Genomic DNA, 18,050 nt, shown 5'->3' on the forward strand with positions numbered 1-18,050 from the left:
TAACTGAGGAACTGACCATTAATCCCAGGTAATGCAAAGGCCAGTTTTCAGAGGATCGTTGCTCAAGTAATCTTCTATTCAAACATAAGTGCAGTTCAGATTGTGAAATCTATAATGATTTAAAAATATTGGTGTATTTTTACAAAGAAGCCTGGCATGGAGTCAGTAGATTCAATGTTCCTTTTCGTAATACAGCATCTAATATCCCTAAGTGTACACCTGACACATAACAAGTTTGAGTCATAGATTTTTAGCTATTTCTTGTAAACTACAATGCCTTATCCATCCACCAACAGATGTTCTGTCAAAGTCACCGAGGATATTGAAAGAAATTATATATTTCTAATTTTTAGAAATATGAAGAATTATGCAATAAACTATGCATTTATAAGTGATCCCTAGAAATATAAGTACTATGCTAGAAGATACAAATATTTGCAATTAGTAAGATGATTGGACACAAAATTTAATAAGAAGAATGGATTATTCTATTCCTGCCAAAAAAGTTTTCATGGACAGGCTAAATGTCCAACAATAGAAGCTTTTCTGCTACCTTTATTTAAGGGACTAGTATTTAACTATTAAAAATGATACTGTGGGGTGCCTGGGTGGCTCAGTCAGTTAAGCGTCTGCCTTCAGCTCAGGTCATGATCCCAGGGTCCTGGGATGGAGCCCCGCATCAGGCTCCCTGCTTCTCCCTCTCCCTCTGTCTACCACTCTGCCTACTCATGCACTCTCTTTCTGTCAAATAAATAAATAAAATCTTTTTAAAAAATGATACTGCAATTGTAGGCTAACTGGTTTGGGAAGATATCTGCAGTTTATTGTTAAGTCAGAATCCAGTGTAAGAAGAATATGCATAATACGGGTTATATAGTGAGACATATAAATACAAAAAGTATGCATGATATGAAAGAGGGAGAGAGGGAATGAGGGGAAGATAGGGAAGAGTGGGGAAGGAGGAGGGAGAGAAAGAGGGAGGGAGAGAGGAATTGCATCTGGAGGAATTATACACCAAGGTGTATACATCTTGCAGTGTTCATGTCTGGGGTAGGGAATTATGTGTTCTATTGTATTGCTTTTTTATTATTGCTTACCTCTTTCTAATTTCTTTATAATGAACATGCACTGCTTTCTTAAATTATAAACACACAAACATATTTTTAGCCTCAAAAAGTCTAGACCCTTGACACTTGTCAACTGTAACTGAGGAATGTCACATCTCTGACAGGACCGTACAAGTTTAACCAACTAAACTTCTCTACCACTGACCACAGCAGTCACTCTGCCCTGGATACCTGCCATTTAGTGGTAAACATGTTAATCACTAATATTGTAGCACAAGAAAGAATAAACCATGGGTGACCAGCTATTCATGAAAATTGAGATGGCACACTGGTCAATCTTCCAGATCAGGAGAACTAATAGTATTAGTATATGGGCAGTAGGTGTGGTTTAGTCCTATCGATGTTCCATTACCCCTAAATGGAAGACACGGCCGCCTAAGGATGCCCCTCTGGCATTAATAAGGAGAATCACCCGTGTCATGGGTTAACTACCAACACCAAACCGAGCCAGGGTTAAAGGATTTTCCTAATGATGCCAAGCAAGAGAAGGGCAGATAGAATTTGAATCTAGGAATTTCTAATACTAAAACTCTTATTCTTCCCATTCTTTTGGAATGAGAAGTGGAATGCCTTAGAGACATCCCCACAAGCTATATCTCCTTTACAGACAATACAGAACAGGTCTTACACCATTCCCAATAAATGACAAAGTGTGTTGGCTACTCTCTGAGCGAAACTTAGGAAAAAATCTAAATGCCCTACAATAAGAATGTAAAAAACAGAAACATTCATATAATGAGATCTCATGTAGCCATTACAATGGCTAGTCTTTATTACTAGTAGTTAACTCTCTTTTTAAACCCTAACCTGGCTCCAGGCATGTCCTAAGCACTTTCCAGGGATTATCTCTTTTAAGTCCCATAAATGTCCTGTGTTAGATTCACCCATTAGCCTTATTCTACAGATGAACTTAGTAATGTACACAAGTTGGAAAAGAGCCAGAGTTTGAATCAAGGAGTAATAAATAAGTGGGATAAAATGTTGCCTATCAAGTATTATCACAGCCGCATTAAATGCATAGAATAAAGACTAGGACAAATTATGCAAGTATAATTAAAATAAAAGCCTCTGCATGGTGGGATCTTAAATACTGTCTCCATGTTCAATTCTTTCAATTATTTTCTCTTTTTCTACAAAGAAAATGTGCTTACTGTTAGGTTAAATCTTAAAAATATTTGCAATATCAGAAATGTGTGGATATTGCCATTTTTGTATGGTTCAACCTAACTTTGACGAAGATCTTTTCAAAAGCACATATTTGTATGATATGTGTATATGTATATATACACATAATGTGTGTGAATATATATTTTCACACACACATTTAACACAGATATACACATGTCTATTTATAGACACATTTATCATATGCACACACTAAATGATATGTATTATGTGTATATTTCTGAGCTCACTCAAAGACTGTTCTGTTACTCTAATGGCATGAGGTATTCAAGAATAAAGCATCCTATGAGAGAGTAAGCTTTCCACCCCCAGTTACTCTTATTTATTCTCTATTAATTCTCCACAATGCCCGGTCAGTGCTTTGTGCCAGGAATACTCAATCACCGCCACACATTGAAAGGGCTGAAAATGGCACTACTCATTGTAGTCAACACTCCACAAATATGTATAGAGTGAATGATCCTCATCTCATCTGGGCTAATTGATGGTGTGGCTTCTTTGAATCAGAGACAGTAATCTTGGCCATTCTCTTAAGCCAGTGAGCTCTGGGATTCATGGGGGTTGGGTGGGTAACAGTTGAAAGCAGACGAGAACAATGCAGTTGCCTGTAATTCATTCATTTTGACAATGCTGAATTACTCCCCAAGTTTGTAGCCAAGTGCACTGTCTGGGGTTTTTATGCATAGCTCAGACAGTACAACATCTTGCTGTTTAGTCTAACTATAAAATTATTGAACATGCTGACAGCCAGACCGATAATTAGGACAGCAGTGGATCAGAACAGATCGAAATGATGCTTATTGAGATGCCTCATGGCACATGCTTGCAATGACGAAATGCATTTTTTATTAACATGAAAATAACTTCAAAGATGTTCTTTTAATTCTAGAATAGAGAAAGATAAGTCACAGCGTGACTGGATTTCTCTGAAATCTTTGATGCACATAAGAGTTCCTCATGTATAGAAAGTATTTCATCAGTTTCTAGAATCCGGTATGTGGCTGGATAAACAGTTATTAGTAGTGATATTATGTTCCCATGAAGTATATACACAACCATAGAGGTAATTTTTTGATAACAGTGATTATCATTTATTCATCTAAGCGCCTCTGGAATATGTAATACCAGTTCTGCAAAACTACTTCATCTCAATCAAACTCTGAAAATCTCTGTGCTTCAATCATTTGCCCATTCATCTTTCACAGGAAGGAGAGGATAATTAAGAGATTTGTCCAAAACTCATATAGGTAGGCAGGGGTAGACCTAATACCTACACTGATTTTTCCTCGCCAGCAACATGCCTGAATATCACTCTGAAAGCCAATACTTTACGACTGTATTTGGAAAATGAGTCCAACTTGCAGCAGTAACTTGTGAGCCAAACACAATGTCATCACATACATGGTGGGAGCACGGCAACTATTCAATGATTAATTGCCTTAAATTCTTATTATCTTTGAGGCTGTTCTTTTTTCTTTTTTTTTTTTCCTCTCTTCTCTAAGTATCTGGAGGTAGAATGTGTGTAGTACTTGCTCTTCATTGCTGCTTTTAGGCTATTTCTCTACATCCTCTCCTTAAAAACACCGAGTCCTTTGACTGGCACATCACAGGACTACATTGTCCACAAACGCTTCTCGATTGCATACACCACATTTTCCCCTAGAGAATTCTCTTGATGGAGTCTTGCTGCTTCCATTCTGACACTGTTATGGCAAGTTTACTGCAAGCATCCAGTGAGATATTTTTAAAATGACATTTGATCATGTTCCTCTTATGTTCCAACCATTTAGTGATTTTCTACGACCTTCAGGAAAAAAGAATTTATTGTTTTGTTTTAAAATCCAGAATACCAGACCTTACTCCCTCTTCCTTCTATTTCAAAGGTACCCATTCTTATTCATTCCAAATAAGCCACTTTCCCCTCACAGGTTACTTTGTACTTTTTGTTAGCCCTACTTGGAATACCTGTCCTAGAACTTTGCCTTATTGACTCCCTCATTTCATTCTTGTTCCTGCTCAAATGTCACCTACGCAGATGTTTCTTCATAGTACTTACTGTACTAATCACTACTTCACTTATGTACTTTTTTCTCTTTATTTTCTGTTTTCTACATTAACATATAGTCTATAAGAGATCAAAGCAGTTATCCCTCTGTTCAAAGGTCCATCTCTCTGACCTAGAATGGAAACTACACATATATTCAGTAAATTTTTATCTATGGAATAAAAAACTTTCTTAAAATAGGTCAAAAACAATCAGAGCTTGTTACAAGTGGCTCCCACTTCTAATTCATTCAGAACCTAAAGGTTACGTCTCATAGCCTTAAAACACAATTTTGACCTTTCTCTGGTATCTTCCAAGTCCATTAAGAAATTTCAGATTTCTTTTTCATACATTTTTGAGCAGGAAAATGGGGGGTACTTAATTCCTATTTCCTATGTTTGCATGAAGAAGAAAGTATTTCGTAAACGGGAAGGAACAAATCACAGGTCTCCTTCACCAGAACTCTTCTCCATGGAAGCAGAAATGAAGAGATTGGGAACAGGAACATGGCCCCTGTAGCTCGGTGAACTCAGGTTTCGCTCACATGGACGTCCCCTTTTCCTAAAAAGTTCATCTGAGGTTTTCTCTCCTACAGAAGCAGAGTCTATGCCCAGACCTGGAGTAGAAGCAGGAGTTGGGTTAGAAGGTTCAAGAGAAAAATGTGATCACATCTCTGACAGACTAATTAAGTCTTTTTAATTCAAGGGTATAGGGGTTTGCACTAAGAAATCAGATTTTGGTTGCAGGTCAAGACAGAGTCTCCAAATCAGTTATATTAGTGAGAAAGCTGATATTTAAATTTCTACCTGTCTGTCTCCTGCGTCTGAATTCTCAGCTGTTTCAGACCTCAGAATAAGGAGAGGACAATGATTACCTTTTACTCCTAAAACTCAAACACACTGATCTTAACTCTCTCTGTACTAAATTGTCTGTCACTATGAAGACACTCACTCACTCACTTTTTAATGAAAGCCTCCTAAGTATAGCACCCTCCATGAAATATTTGGGACAAAAAGATACAGTATTGACCTCAAGGAATTAATATTCTACTGGTCCCTCAAATCAGCTCTAATTCTAATTGACCATATGATACATCTAGGGGCATGTTACTTTGAATAAACATGCAAAGCACAGGATTTTTTTTTTTTTTCAAAAATTAGATGATTAATATTCTTTCCCATCTTGTGGTCTTTCACCTTATTACCCCAGGCCTCTTAAGTTAAGAATGATAATGTGATTCAACACCATTAAATCTTGATATTATCCTTTCCTTTCAAAAGAAAAAAAAAAGTACACATGTAACAAATAAGCATGAAGTAATCCAGAAGCAGATACAAAGATCACTTCAGAGCCATCAATCCCATCAGAGAAGCCAGGAGACAAGTCATCAGTCAGACTTTAATCAGCAGCAATGGATGGGATGAAAAACGAGGCACATTCTGGGGGTAATCTTCAAGATTATATGCTTTTTTTCCAAGATCATTTGTGTCATCAGCAGCAACTGAGTCAGTATTCTATTGAGTTTATAATGAATACTTTTTAAGAGAAACCAAAAAAAAGGAGACAGGAAGGAAGGAGAGGAAGACAGAAAAAAAATAAAGGTTGAGGAAGGGAAATAGAGAGTCCTGGAGGCAGTGTCTGTCCAATCCTCCCAATTTTACATTCTTAAAAGTGCTTTGCACATCTCTGATCTAACCCACTCCCACATTGCTTACTCATATCTGTGACAATGCATCCTCCACTTCTTTAAACACCCCTCCCTGTGACGAACTACTAGAATGGTCTTGGTTTTCCCAATGCTTCTGAAAGCACAGAAAGCTCTAGGAGTGAAGAGGAGGCTGAATAGGGTGAGCCTTGCTTCGGGGTGTGCACGTACACCAACGTGGGGCTGCTTCTCCGCTTTCTTCCCTTCCCTCCAACCCCAAGTCTCCAATGTGCAGGGACGGGCCGTGAAGGGATTTCCTAATTTGTGTACTAAGCCCATCAGGTTTGACATCACCAGACATCCAAACAATAGGCTCTATAGGAGGAACAGAGGTTATTCAATATGGAATCATCTATTAGGACTCAAAGTTCTCTGAAAATTCCCTAAGGAAGTTTTCCTTCAAGCATACCATGTTATTCTTTTCCCAGTGGTTTGTAGGCTTTTTAGACATTTATTGCTACATCACATCTAGTAAGGGGGAAAGCAGCCACAACCCTACTCCTGACCCCTCTATGCTTTCTCTGCCTTCTGCCATTCTGTGAGAAGTTCTGTCCCCGGCTTGGCCACATGGAAACCTGCCCTGCCCTTTAAGAAAAAAGCAATATGCCTTGATGGGTAGGAATTTAGGACTTGCCTTGGTTCTAAGCCACTTATCCTTTCATATCCATCCCATTTTCAGACTTTGAAGATTACATGGGAAGTTAGAATAAGACTATCCTGGAAATTGTGACATGCTCCATCAAATATATTGTTCTTGCTGTTGCCCAGGTGATCTTCACCTGGAGCACATCATTCCTCTACATAAAATCTTTCAATTGCTTTCCTTTGTTCTTTGGATAGAGTCAAACCCTTTGCTTTGGCTTGCAAAGCCTTACCTGGTCTGGATGCTACAGACTCTTACACTCTTCCCCCCAGTCCACCTCCCCTTCCCCATAACACTCACAAATAAAACTGATTGTGAATCTTTGCTTGTCACCTAGTGACCTAAGAAAGTAAATTTAATAAAAGAACTGGTATTGGTGTAAAACCCTTACGGCAATACCTATAAATTAATTAAACAGACCAAATTTCTCTTCCTTGAACAGGTAATTTGGGTATTACTCTATGCTCTCTCCCTTACAGAAAGAAGAAACATTCATTACTATCATTAGGGGGCGCCTGGGTGGCTCAGTCGTTAAGCGTCTGCCTTTAGCTCATTACTATCATTAAGGTTGAATCTAAATCACTTGGAATATAAAGTGTTTATTCTACTTATTGCACTATACCTTTTGTGGGTAATACATAAACGGATTCATTCCTATAACCTGTGTTTTTCCAGTCCATTCTAAGTGTTCTTGTGGCTGAATGTCCACAGAGGGGTAACTTTTTTTAAAAGAAAAATTAAATAGCTCACATGGAGTTTTTTTTAAATTAATTAAAAAATAATTAATTTCTGATGGCAGGCACAAACTCTTATAGAAATACATGCTAACGAACCACAGGACCTTGGACTAAAATATGGCTTTTGCACTCATTGAAAAATCATAATGCAGAGCATGAAAGTAGAGCTGCCTACTTGCAATTTTTGAGAAATGGTTGCTTTGGTTGCTGTAATAGTAAATGATCTCTGAAATAAGCTACTATATTTGGGTTATTCATCTCATTTCTCTCTTCCTCTAACATTTTTAGATTGCATGCAACACTTCTGACCAAAGGGCAGAGGAAATGCACTGGATTTAAACAACCCATGTTCATTTCCAAAGTCTCAAATACAGCAGGTGAGATAATTGTTCTTCCACATAAGTTAAAGCATAGGAAGAAAGAATGCTAACATATCTAAATCCCTATGCTTGATGCATGAAGCTTGAGTAATAAGAAAATTCAAAGTGTGTTAAAACAAAGGTACTGATGACTTGCCAAATATAACTGGAATTCCTCAGAATTCTATTCAATACCTGAATGCTAATGTAAAAGCAAGCCATCCATATCAAAGGTAAGGCATAAAAGAACATATAATATTCTATAACAATGATGTTTATGAAAGTTGAAGATAAAGCATTATTTTAAATATGTACAACCCACAACCTTGTCTGGATTACAAATTCCTTGAGAACACGCCCATCCTTTACATTTCTTTTATCCTTTTATTACACTACTTGTCGCATAGCAATTGATTAGAAAAATATCATTCTTCCTACTACAATAGTCTCCCTTTATCCTGGGGGTATGTTCCAAGACCCCCAGTGGATGCTTGAAACTGCAAATGCACCAAACCCTCTATATACGATGTTTTGATGGTCTGACACATACATATCTATGATAAGGTTTAACTTACAAATTAGGCACAGTAAGAGATTAACAACAACTAATAACAAAATAGCACAATTATACTATATTGTAATAAAAGTTATACGAAAGTGGTCTCTCTTTCTCTCAAAATACCTTATTGTGCTGTCCTCACCCTTCTTGTTGGGATGACGTGAGAAGATAAAATGCCTACATCATAAGATGAAGTGACGTGAATGACATAAGCATTGTAATGTAGCATTAGGCTACTATTGCCTTTCTGACGATATGTCAGAATGAGGATCATTTGCTTCCAGACCACAGTTGACTGCAGGTAACTGAAATTTTAGAAAGCAAAACCTCAGGTAAGGGGGGACTACTGTACTGGTAAAGATAACTTATACCTACAAAGAATCTTGGAGTAAGAAGATATCCTAGAAAACAATTAGCACTAACTTCATCTCTACAGATGCAGAAACTAACTCAGAGTAGCTCCTCACTTTGTCAAGGTCAAATACTAGCCTATCACAAATCAGGGACTAGAGTCAGGGTTGCCCATCTCCCAATCCAGCGCTCTTTCTAATGCAGCATATTGAATCTCATCAGCATATATTAAAAAATTTCATTGGGTAGCCATAATGTCATCTTGCATAATGTGAATATTACAGCTTCAACAAACATATTTGGAATCTGTACAATGTGTCAGCTGCTATGGATACAGAAATGAGTAAGACAAACCTTCCTCTCTAAAAAAGCTTACAGTCTGGTAGAGGCGATAAGCATTGCCTAAGGGATAAACCAATGTTTCTTAAAACAGCATAAAAAAATAGCCAAAACAATCTTTAAAAAGAACATAGTTGGAGGACTTAAAATTTTCCAGTTTTAAAACTTACTACAAAGCTATGGTAATCAAGACAGTGTAGTACTTGCACAAGGATAGACATAGACCAATGGCAAAGAATTAAGTGTTCTGAAATAAACCTTTACACTATGGCCAATTGATTTTTGAGAAAGGTGCCAAGGCAATTTAATAGAGGAATAATAGTTTTTACCACAAATGATACTGGTACAATTGGATATCCACATTCAAACAATGCATTTAGACCCTTATTCAAACTATATAATAAACATTAAGTAAAAATGGATCACAGAGCTAAATGAGTCCTAAAACCCTAAGACGCTTAAAAGTATAGGAGTTAATCTTTGTGTCTTTGGGTTAGGCAAAGATTTCTTAGATCTGACATCAAGAACCAAAAAAATTAGAAAAATTTGGTAAGTCAAACATCATCAAAATTAATAATTTTTGTACTTAAAAAGTTACCAACATGACAGTGAAAAGACAGGACTACAAATTGGGAGAAAATGTAGGCAGATCACATATCCAATAAGAGACTTGTATCCAGAATATACAAAGAAATCTTAAAACTAAGAGGTCAAATTACCCAATTAAAAAATGGACAGCAGATGTGAATAAATATTTCACCAAAGAAGGTATACAAATGACCAGTAAGCACATGAAAATAGTCTCAACATCATTAAATTATTAGAGAATATAAATTAAAACTACAATGAGATACAACTTCATACCCCCCAAGATGGCTATAATCATAAAGACAGATAGAAAATGTTGTCAAAGTTGTGGAGAAACTGAAATCCTCATATATTGCAGGTGAGAATATAAAATGGTATAGACACCTTGGAAAATAGTTTGTCACTTTCTTAAGCTGTTAAATGTAAAGTTATCTGATGACCCAGTATTTCTGCTCCTACGTATTTACTCAAGAGAAGTGAAACATATGCCCACAAAAAGAATTATACATTATACATAATTGTTCATAGCAGTAGTACTCACAATAGCCAAAAAGTAGAAATAATTCAAAATATCTATTAAGTAATGAATGTATAAACCAAATGTAATATATCCATACAATAGAATACTATTTGGTAAGAACAAAGTGCTGATTCATGCTACAACATGAATGGAACTCAAAAACATTATGTTAAGTGAAAGAACCAAGAAACAAAGATATTTCACTTACACGAAATATCCAGAAAAGACAAATCTATAAAGGCAGAAAACAGAGTAGTGGTTGCCTAGAGTTGGAGGTGGGAATGGGCAGTGACTACAAATGGATACAAGGTTTTTTTGTTGTTGTTATGATGGAAATGTTAACAAAAATTAAATTGTGGCAATGGTTACTTAACTATGTACATTTACTAAAAACCATTGAACCATACCTTTAAAATAAGTGAATTCTATGATATGTAAATTATATTTCAATGAAGCTATTAAATAGAATTAAAGACCCTCCATTATCTGATCCTCGTTGTTGCAACTTATTTCCCAACTTCTTTTCCCCATATATTGCTTATAGGTCTGCACACAATATGGTCTTTTGCAACTTCATTCTTGATGATCAGACTGCTTGGAAAATACTTCCGATTAAGTCTTCCCCTGAATAGCTTTTATTCACATTTCTAAACTCAGTTCGAGCATATCATCCAGAAATATTTTACTCCACCCTAAAGTCACGCACCTCCTAGAAGCTCCCGTTAAATCTTATAAATATCACTACCCACATACTCAACTTATTGTGCTAATTTATGTTTATCTTTCTGTCTTCTCATTGGACTATAAGCTCTCTAGGAAAAAAGGAATCTTTGTGCCTATCCCCAGTGCTTAGCACATACATTAGCTTTTCAATAAATATTTGTTGAATTAAAATTTAGGTGGTAAGGTGGGATAAATTCAAGGAAAGTAGTAAGAACTAGATAGAGTGAAGGCAGAGACTCGATAGCTTTCTTCAGGATGACCAAAAAAGGATGAACTAGCAAGAGTTATCCAGGTAATTGAAGCAGCAATCCATACTGAGAAGCAACTATAGCTTCTCTCCATAGGCAGGATTGGGTTGGTAATTTACAGAGAAGCAGCTTCCTATTGCAAAGAAACTTTTGAAGAAATGGTTTGTCCAACATTAAAAAATAATGCAGAGTACTATGCCAAGGAAGAGGAATAAGAATATGAGACACTCTTCAAAATAAACCTATTAGGAAAAAAAGAAGAGTTTTATAAAACATGAAATAACAATACTACAAAGAAAAAATGTTTATATTTCCTTTTATAAAGCACCAAATAAAAGAATGACTACAGGGCTTCTTGTCCTTTTTCATGCCTATTTGGAAGCAGTGTGTGCCATTTTAACTTTTTATGATCTATTTAATCGAGAAATATATCTAGCTGTCAAATTTCATTTTAAATGCAAGGGAGGAACTAGAGAGAGAAAATTTCTTATCCGATCTGACTCAACAAGTCAGTGACAGAACCAAAGAGTCAACCTTGGTCTCTGGGTCCTTGTCCAGGACTTTGTCTGCTTACTTTCATTATACTCTTACCTTACTTACATTCTTTCCATTCTTGGTAGTATAAATAAGTGTGTGTGTTGTAGAAAAGTGGAGGTGAGGGGCAGGGGATAGCAGTGGCAGCAACTTGCCATGTATAGTTGTGATGTTTAATAATGCTAATGGCATTTAAGTGTATTAGTGAACGTTTATTAGGCACAAGGCACTGTCCTAAGTATTTTATACACATTATTTCCTTTGATCATCACAGCCTCCTAAGAATTTATCTATGAAAAAAACTGAGCTTCGTGTCAGTCAAGAAAATTGTTGAATATCATCTAACTAGTAAGAGAGAGTGTCCAGAACTTCATGATCAAGTGCTTGCTTCGGCAGCACGAATACTAAAATCAGAACTTCATAATCAGAAGTCTATACTCTTATATACCATGTTACACTATAATCCATCCCCATCTACTATTCAGGTTCTACTGCTTATGTTTTCCATCATCATTTGCTTTATATTCTTACATTTCTGTAGTGAAAGTCACGGACACATCAAATAATATTAATAAACACCTTCTAATGCAGTTACTTCATTGGTAGCATTTGATACAAATTCTTGAACTGTCTTGTATTAGACTTTTTTATAAAACTGTAAAAAAAATAGTGTTTTAGATATAGAGGTGGATAAAACATTTGGTTTTAACAATGTACCTTAAAATATACATTTTCACACTAAGGAAAATATATGTTATTTGTGGTTTTTTAAGAAGTATTTATGTTGTACTTCTGAAACAGATGAAAAAAACAAAAAGAATATATCAAACTCATTCATTTGAAGGTCCCCTAAATGAGAAGGTTTGATTATGTCACCCAAAACCTAAGTTTACCTTTATGGGATGAGCTAAAAAGAGAAAAATTGTCCTCTAAGACAATTAAAAGTACAAACATAATTTCAGGGCAAATGTTCAACATAACACTTGAGAATAAAATGTTTCCTGATAAGCATCAGTGCGCTAGTCACAAATGATTCTTATCAAGTAAAACAAACATTGCATCATTATATTATGTCTGGATGGTTTAAGCTTTTGTCCCCCATGCCCACTTTCAGCCTGTAAACCATGTAGCCATCAGAACATACAGACAGATGTCTACACCCTCATTTTCCCCTTAATCTTGCAGCGTTTGTAGTCCTTGCCTGATCTTTTCTTGATATAGCCTAAACTCAGTTCTAACCTACTTACCCATCCTCCCATTTACAGCCTTACCATAATTTGGGGCTGGGAATAGGCACTATATATATATATATATATATATATTTTTTTTTAAGATTTATTTATTTGAGAGAGAGAACGTGTGTGAGCAGGGGAGGGGCAGAGGGAGAAAGGGAAGAAGAGAATCTCAAGTGGACCCCTGCTGAGCGCAGAGCCCCACAGGGGACTCAAATCTCTCTACCCTGAGAATCATGACCTGAGTCGAAATCAAGAGTCGGGCATTCAACTGACTGAGCCACCCAGGCGCCCCAGCCACTAATTTTTAGTCTATAAACTAAGCTTCCCTAGTTGATTATGATCCAAATTCTGTCTGTGGTGCTATTATCTCATATGAAGGCAGAGAAATATCTCTGTTCATTTTTTTCTCCAAAGAGTCTAGATTTTGGTGGCACTTCAGTCACATTTATACTTATGCTCTAAGAAGGCCCATTGAGATAGCAGGCCCATTAGAATATCTACTTGTCAAATGTATTATTGTCCATTAATTTGGATATTATGTGCAGCTGAAGGTATAAAATGACATTTTCATACTATCATTAATATCTTGCTAATTCAGAAAGCTTTACCTTTTGTCTGAACTATTGATTCTTGGCAGAATATGTCCTTGTTTTAAAAGGTTCTGATTATTTCCACTAGAAACATACATTTTAAATGTGAAGTAAAACTTTCTTGTATTCTACAATGACCCAGATTATCATGACTGACTTCCATAAAAATTAACAACCTATCAAGAATAATAGAAAATGTATTTACTGGATGTCTGGTACACTTAATGCATGAGGAGTTGCTAGGAAAAATTAGCATATCCATATCCACTGCCAAACTCAAATTCAGAAAACACTGGTGAGCATTACATATAGGAACTGGGCCTCAAAGCCCTTGCTTGGCAACACGAATTTTTTGACATGAAGGTCTTCCTTTTATTTGGATAATGTAATACTTTTTAGAAGTAGGATTTTTTTTTAATTTATCTAAATGGGATCTTTCTAATGTCTTCTGCCTCCTTCATTTCCTTTCCACCCTCACCTAGGATACTGTTTGGAGTCATGTAGTTACCTTGTACTTTTCTACTATGTGATTGGAGAAACTTGTGTTAGAAAATAGTGAGATTGGGGGGCGCCTGGATGGCTCAGTTGGTTGAGTGTCCGACTCTTGGTTTCAGCTTGGGTCATGATCTCAGGGTCCTGGGATCCAGCCCTGTGTCAGGCTCCATGCTTGGCAGGGAGTCTACTTGAGTATTCTCTCCCTCTCCCTCTACCCCTCCCGCCTAAATAAACAAATAAATCTTAAAAAAAAAAAAAGTGGTGAGATTGGGATTCAGAGTAAAAAATGTTTACTGATAGATTTCAACTGATAAAAAAATAATAGCTTTATGCCCTCACTATACTCTTTTTAAAGCAAGTCCATATAATCTCAAATCAAGTAATTTATATAATTATGAAGTAGGAAAAACTGTCATGATAGAGATGGCTGCAGAAAAATAACAGAAGCTTTATTCAGAAAGAGAAACAAAGCTACAAATGAAGCTAGAAGCAAATCCACATTGCTTTGGTCCCAGGGTCACAACTCTGAGGCATCAAGGGCATTGAGCTATGATTTAATCAAGTGACAAACCCCAAATATTGGCAATTTTCTTTCCCTGCTTTCTCAGAATATCTCCTCTTTTATACTGCACCTTTATCCTGATACCTAGAAAAAATATCTTAGAATATTTTATACAACAACTACAGAAGACCTTATTATTCATTTTGTTCAACCACCACATTTCATAGATAAGAAAACTGAGGCCAGGGAATGAGATTTGCCAGAGGAGTCAAACAGCTTGTCAGATCCCGCCCACAACACCATCTGTCCTCACTGAAGCTCTTCTCTTAAACCCAATCCAAAGTAACCCTCTTCACATTCATCTCTTCAAGAATGAGCTTAAGGAAGGGAGTACTTCCCCCAGCTTTGGGGTGTTCTTTCTTTTCTCCTCTAACATTGCATATTTCTTCAAGATCAGTTCTTGGGATATGGCCTCTAAGCCTTCCTCTAGCACAACAAGATAGACCCAGGAAGACAAAAGGCAATGCATGTTCTCCTTGGGAAGAACCTAGTCCAATGCCTCACAGTTGACTTTTCTGAGAGTTCTTTGCAACCCACTTACCATCTTTATTGCTCCTGGGGAAGTCAGAAATATCAATAACTATCTGCCTGTCTTCATTTAAGAGAATAGCTGTGGAATCTGACTCTCCAGTTTGAATCCTCACTCCAGCACATAATAGCTGAGACAGGTATGGCCTTTGTTTCAACCTCCCTGATCCTCAGATTCCCTACCAGTCAGATGAGGACAGTAATAATGGTACATGTGATTATTGGGAGGATTAAATGATAAAATATAAAGTACAAAAGACATGTTTACTACTAATAAAAGCTAATTTTTTGAGAACAAATCTGTTGAGAGCTGTTATTTACACTTTGCTTTTTTTTACACTTTGCATTTAATTCTCACAACAAACTTACATTTGATTTTTTGTTCCTATCTTACAAATGAGTAAACTAAGACAAAGAGAAGGCAAATAATTTACCCAATATTGGTGAGATGATAAATAGTGGAACTGAGATTTGAGTCTGAAGCTGCACTCAAGCGTTAAGCTAAACTGTAGCTTTTGTTACCATCCCTCATATACTTGAGGGCATTAAATTAGTCCACACGTGGTAAGTGTCTACAGCCTTCTATGTATATAATGCTGTGCTCAAAACTTATTATTACTTTTTCACAAGTTTCATCAATCCATTATTTAAAATATTTTTCCATAGTATTGAATGTCAATATTTCATCTCTTTCTTGACTCTTCAGTCACTTTCTATTAATCCAAATGTTGGGAAACTTGTTCACTAAAAATATAAGGTCAGAACTGATTTCTTTTTTAAAAGGGGGCATTTTTCCCCTTAGTATCTTTTAAGTACTTACTTTGTTCTATTCCAGTGGTTTTTAAATGTTTGCAAGCATCAGAAATAACGTGGGGAACTTATTAAAACACATATTAATGAGATCCACACCCAGGGTTTCTGATTCAGTGGGTCTGCGTTGAGACCCAAGAATATGCCTTTCTAAAAAACTCTCAGAGGTGCAGATGTTGATGGTCAGGGGACTACTTTGAGAACCACTGTGCTAGGCATTGTATTAACAGACCTATGTTGTTGTTGTTTTTAAGATTTTATTTATTTATTTTAGAGAGAGAGAATGCAAGTGGGGGGAGGGGCAGAGGGTGAGGGAAAGAATCTCAAGCGGACTCCACCCTAAGCTCCACCCTAAGCACCCTAGGCAGAGGGCAAGGGGAAGAATCTCAAGCAGACCTCACCCTCGCACTAGTGATCATGACCTTAGCTCAAACCAAGAATCCCTGCTTAACTGGCTGAGCCATCCAGGCGCCGCTAAATAGACTTATGTTTTAACTCAAATCCTCATTACCAATATAGGAGTAAGGTGTTATTCTTATCCACATTCTATAAATGAAGAAATTGAGGGATTGAGAATTTAAGTGACCTGTCCAAAGTCACAAAGCTATTAAGAGGTGGCGTCATGATTTGAGCAGTCAAGCTGTTTCCAAAGCCCTTGCATATGCTGGATAATTCCTCTATTCTGCCTCTTGCAGCTGTAAGTAATGAAACTCATCATTAACTGACTCATAAGGCTATGGTGAGAGCTCAGTGAAATATGAAAGGTGGATGCATGCAGCAGTGTGCCTGGCCCAGGGAGGGGCTCATTAATGCTGCTTTCTGTCAACACATCAGAATTGGAATCATAACCACCAGTCTCTCTACACTTCCAATGACTTTAGATAAAAGACCAATTGTTGAAATCTCCTCTAGGTTTTATTTTATCCTATCAAAATCTGATGAGTTTTTCCATATTTGGCAAAGAAGAAGAAAAAAGAAGGTAATACAAATGCATGCAGAGTGATGAGAGCCCGGGATCCCCTCTTCTTCTCCTTAAAATTCTGAAACATTGAAGAAATTTTGTGCCATTGTGCTTGGAACTAAGATGCTTGTAGTAGCCATGGAGCATCTCACCCATGCCATACACGTAACCCCAATTTAAGAAGCACAAGGAAAAGCAGCCTTTCCTTGTCTAGATTCTACATACCTGATGCTGATAAAGTGTAAAGCTCATCAATACCCTGGGTGCAGGCTATCCATCATGATCAACTTTACAGAAAAAAATGCTCTGTCCATTATAGATCCTTCAAATCCACTCAAATTCAGTGTTATCATGTCAGGTATCAGATACAAGATTTCTCTGGTAGAGGAGATCTGGTAACAAACAAGTTGAGAGGTGATGATAAAAGTATTAGAAATACTTGGCTTATTATCTCTTTTAGAGAGATATGCCCAATGACCCACACAAACATAAGCACAAGTTCATCAGACAAAGTTAATGTGCTGCATTAACTACTTGGGAAGTAAATGAATCCAGGAGGCCAAGAGCCAGGAGCTGTCATGGTCCCGCCGACTCTTCAGCAAGCTAATGTATCAAGATGTCACCTCTACATCGGTTGAGGTAAGTTCGCCTCATCCTGACACTGACTGCTCAATGACAGAAACAAGTTGAGCCTTTCTGGCCAGTTTCTAATCTCACAGCTCCTGGAGAACAGGCACTTGGGCAGAAATCAGCAGCTCCGTAACAGCCCCGGACAGTAGGGTTGAGATCTGGTTGAACTAGGAAAATGTGTTTTTCCCTTGCCTTAGGTGCTGTCTCTCAGGTGGGCAGGGCAGCCTGGGGTTGTTTGCAGGAGGTGACAGATCTTTAATCTCTTTCCTTGTCAATCTGCTGCCGTATTCCAAATTAAATCAGGGGAGCTGGAGTAATGGCTTTGAATCAAGGCAATGGGCATTGAGCAAGCCCTTTCCTCGTGTCTATAAAATTTTATAAACAAATCTGCGTCTGTTCCTCTCTTCAATGACAAGGAAACTACTATCATTTTACAGTTTTACTCCTGTTCTCTCTCCTTCCTGACTTTTGCATATTATTGCTTCATATACTGGGAACGGAACGTCTTTTTCTTCAATGATCGTACCCAAGAATTAATGTATAGATACAGGTTTTCCTAAAATGCAAATAAAAAGGG

General features: G+C 37.0%; 1 protein-coding gene across 7 annotated transcripts in view; it reads right to left on the reverse strand.

Annotated features, from left to right (window-relative positions):
• The window catches only part of LRRC4C (leucine rich repeat containing 4C), a 1,196,081-nt gene that overhangs the window by 830,800 nt on the left and 347,231 nt on the right, over window positions 1-18,050 (reverse strand). Inside the window, exon 2 of one of the 7 annotated variants that reach the window (XM_032413926.1) lies at window positions 17,069-17,235. The exons of the other annotated variants lie outside the window; for them this stretch is intronic. The gene's annotated coding sequence lies outside the window, so the exon portion shown is untranslated. The remainder of the gene's footprint in view (window positions 1-17,068; window positions 17,236-18,050) is intronic. 7 annotated transcript variants of the gene reach the window in all.

Source organism: Phoca vitulina, unplaced genomic scaffold, assembly GCF_004348235.1.
Source record: "Phoca vitulina isolate PV1807 unplaced genomic scaffold, GSC_HSeal_1.0 scaffold16, whole genome shotgun sequence".
Lineage (NCBI taxonomy): Eukaryota > Metazoa > Chordata > Mammalia > Carnivora > Phocidae > Phoca > Phoca vitulina.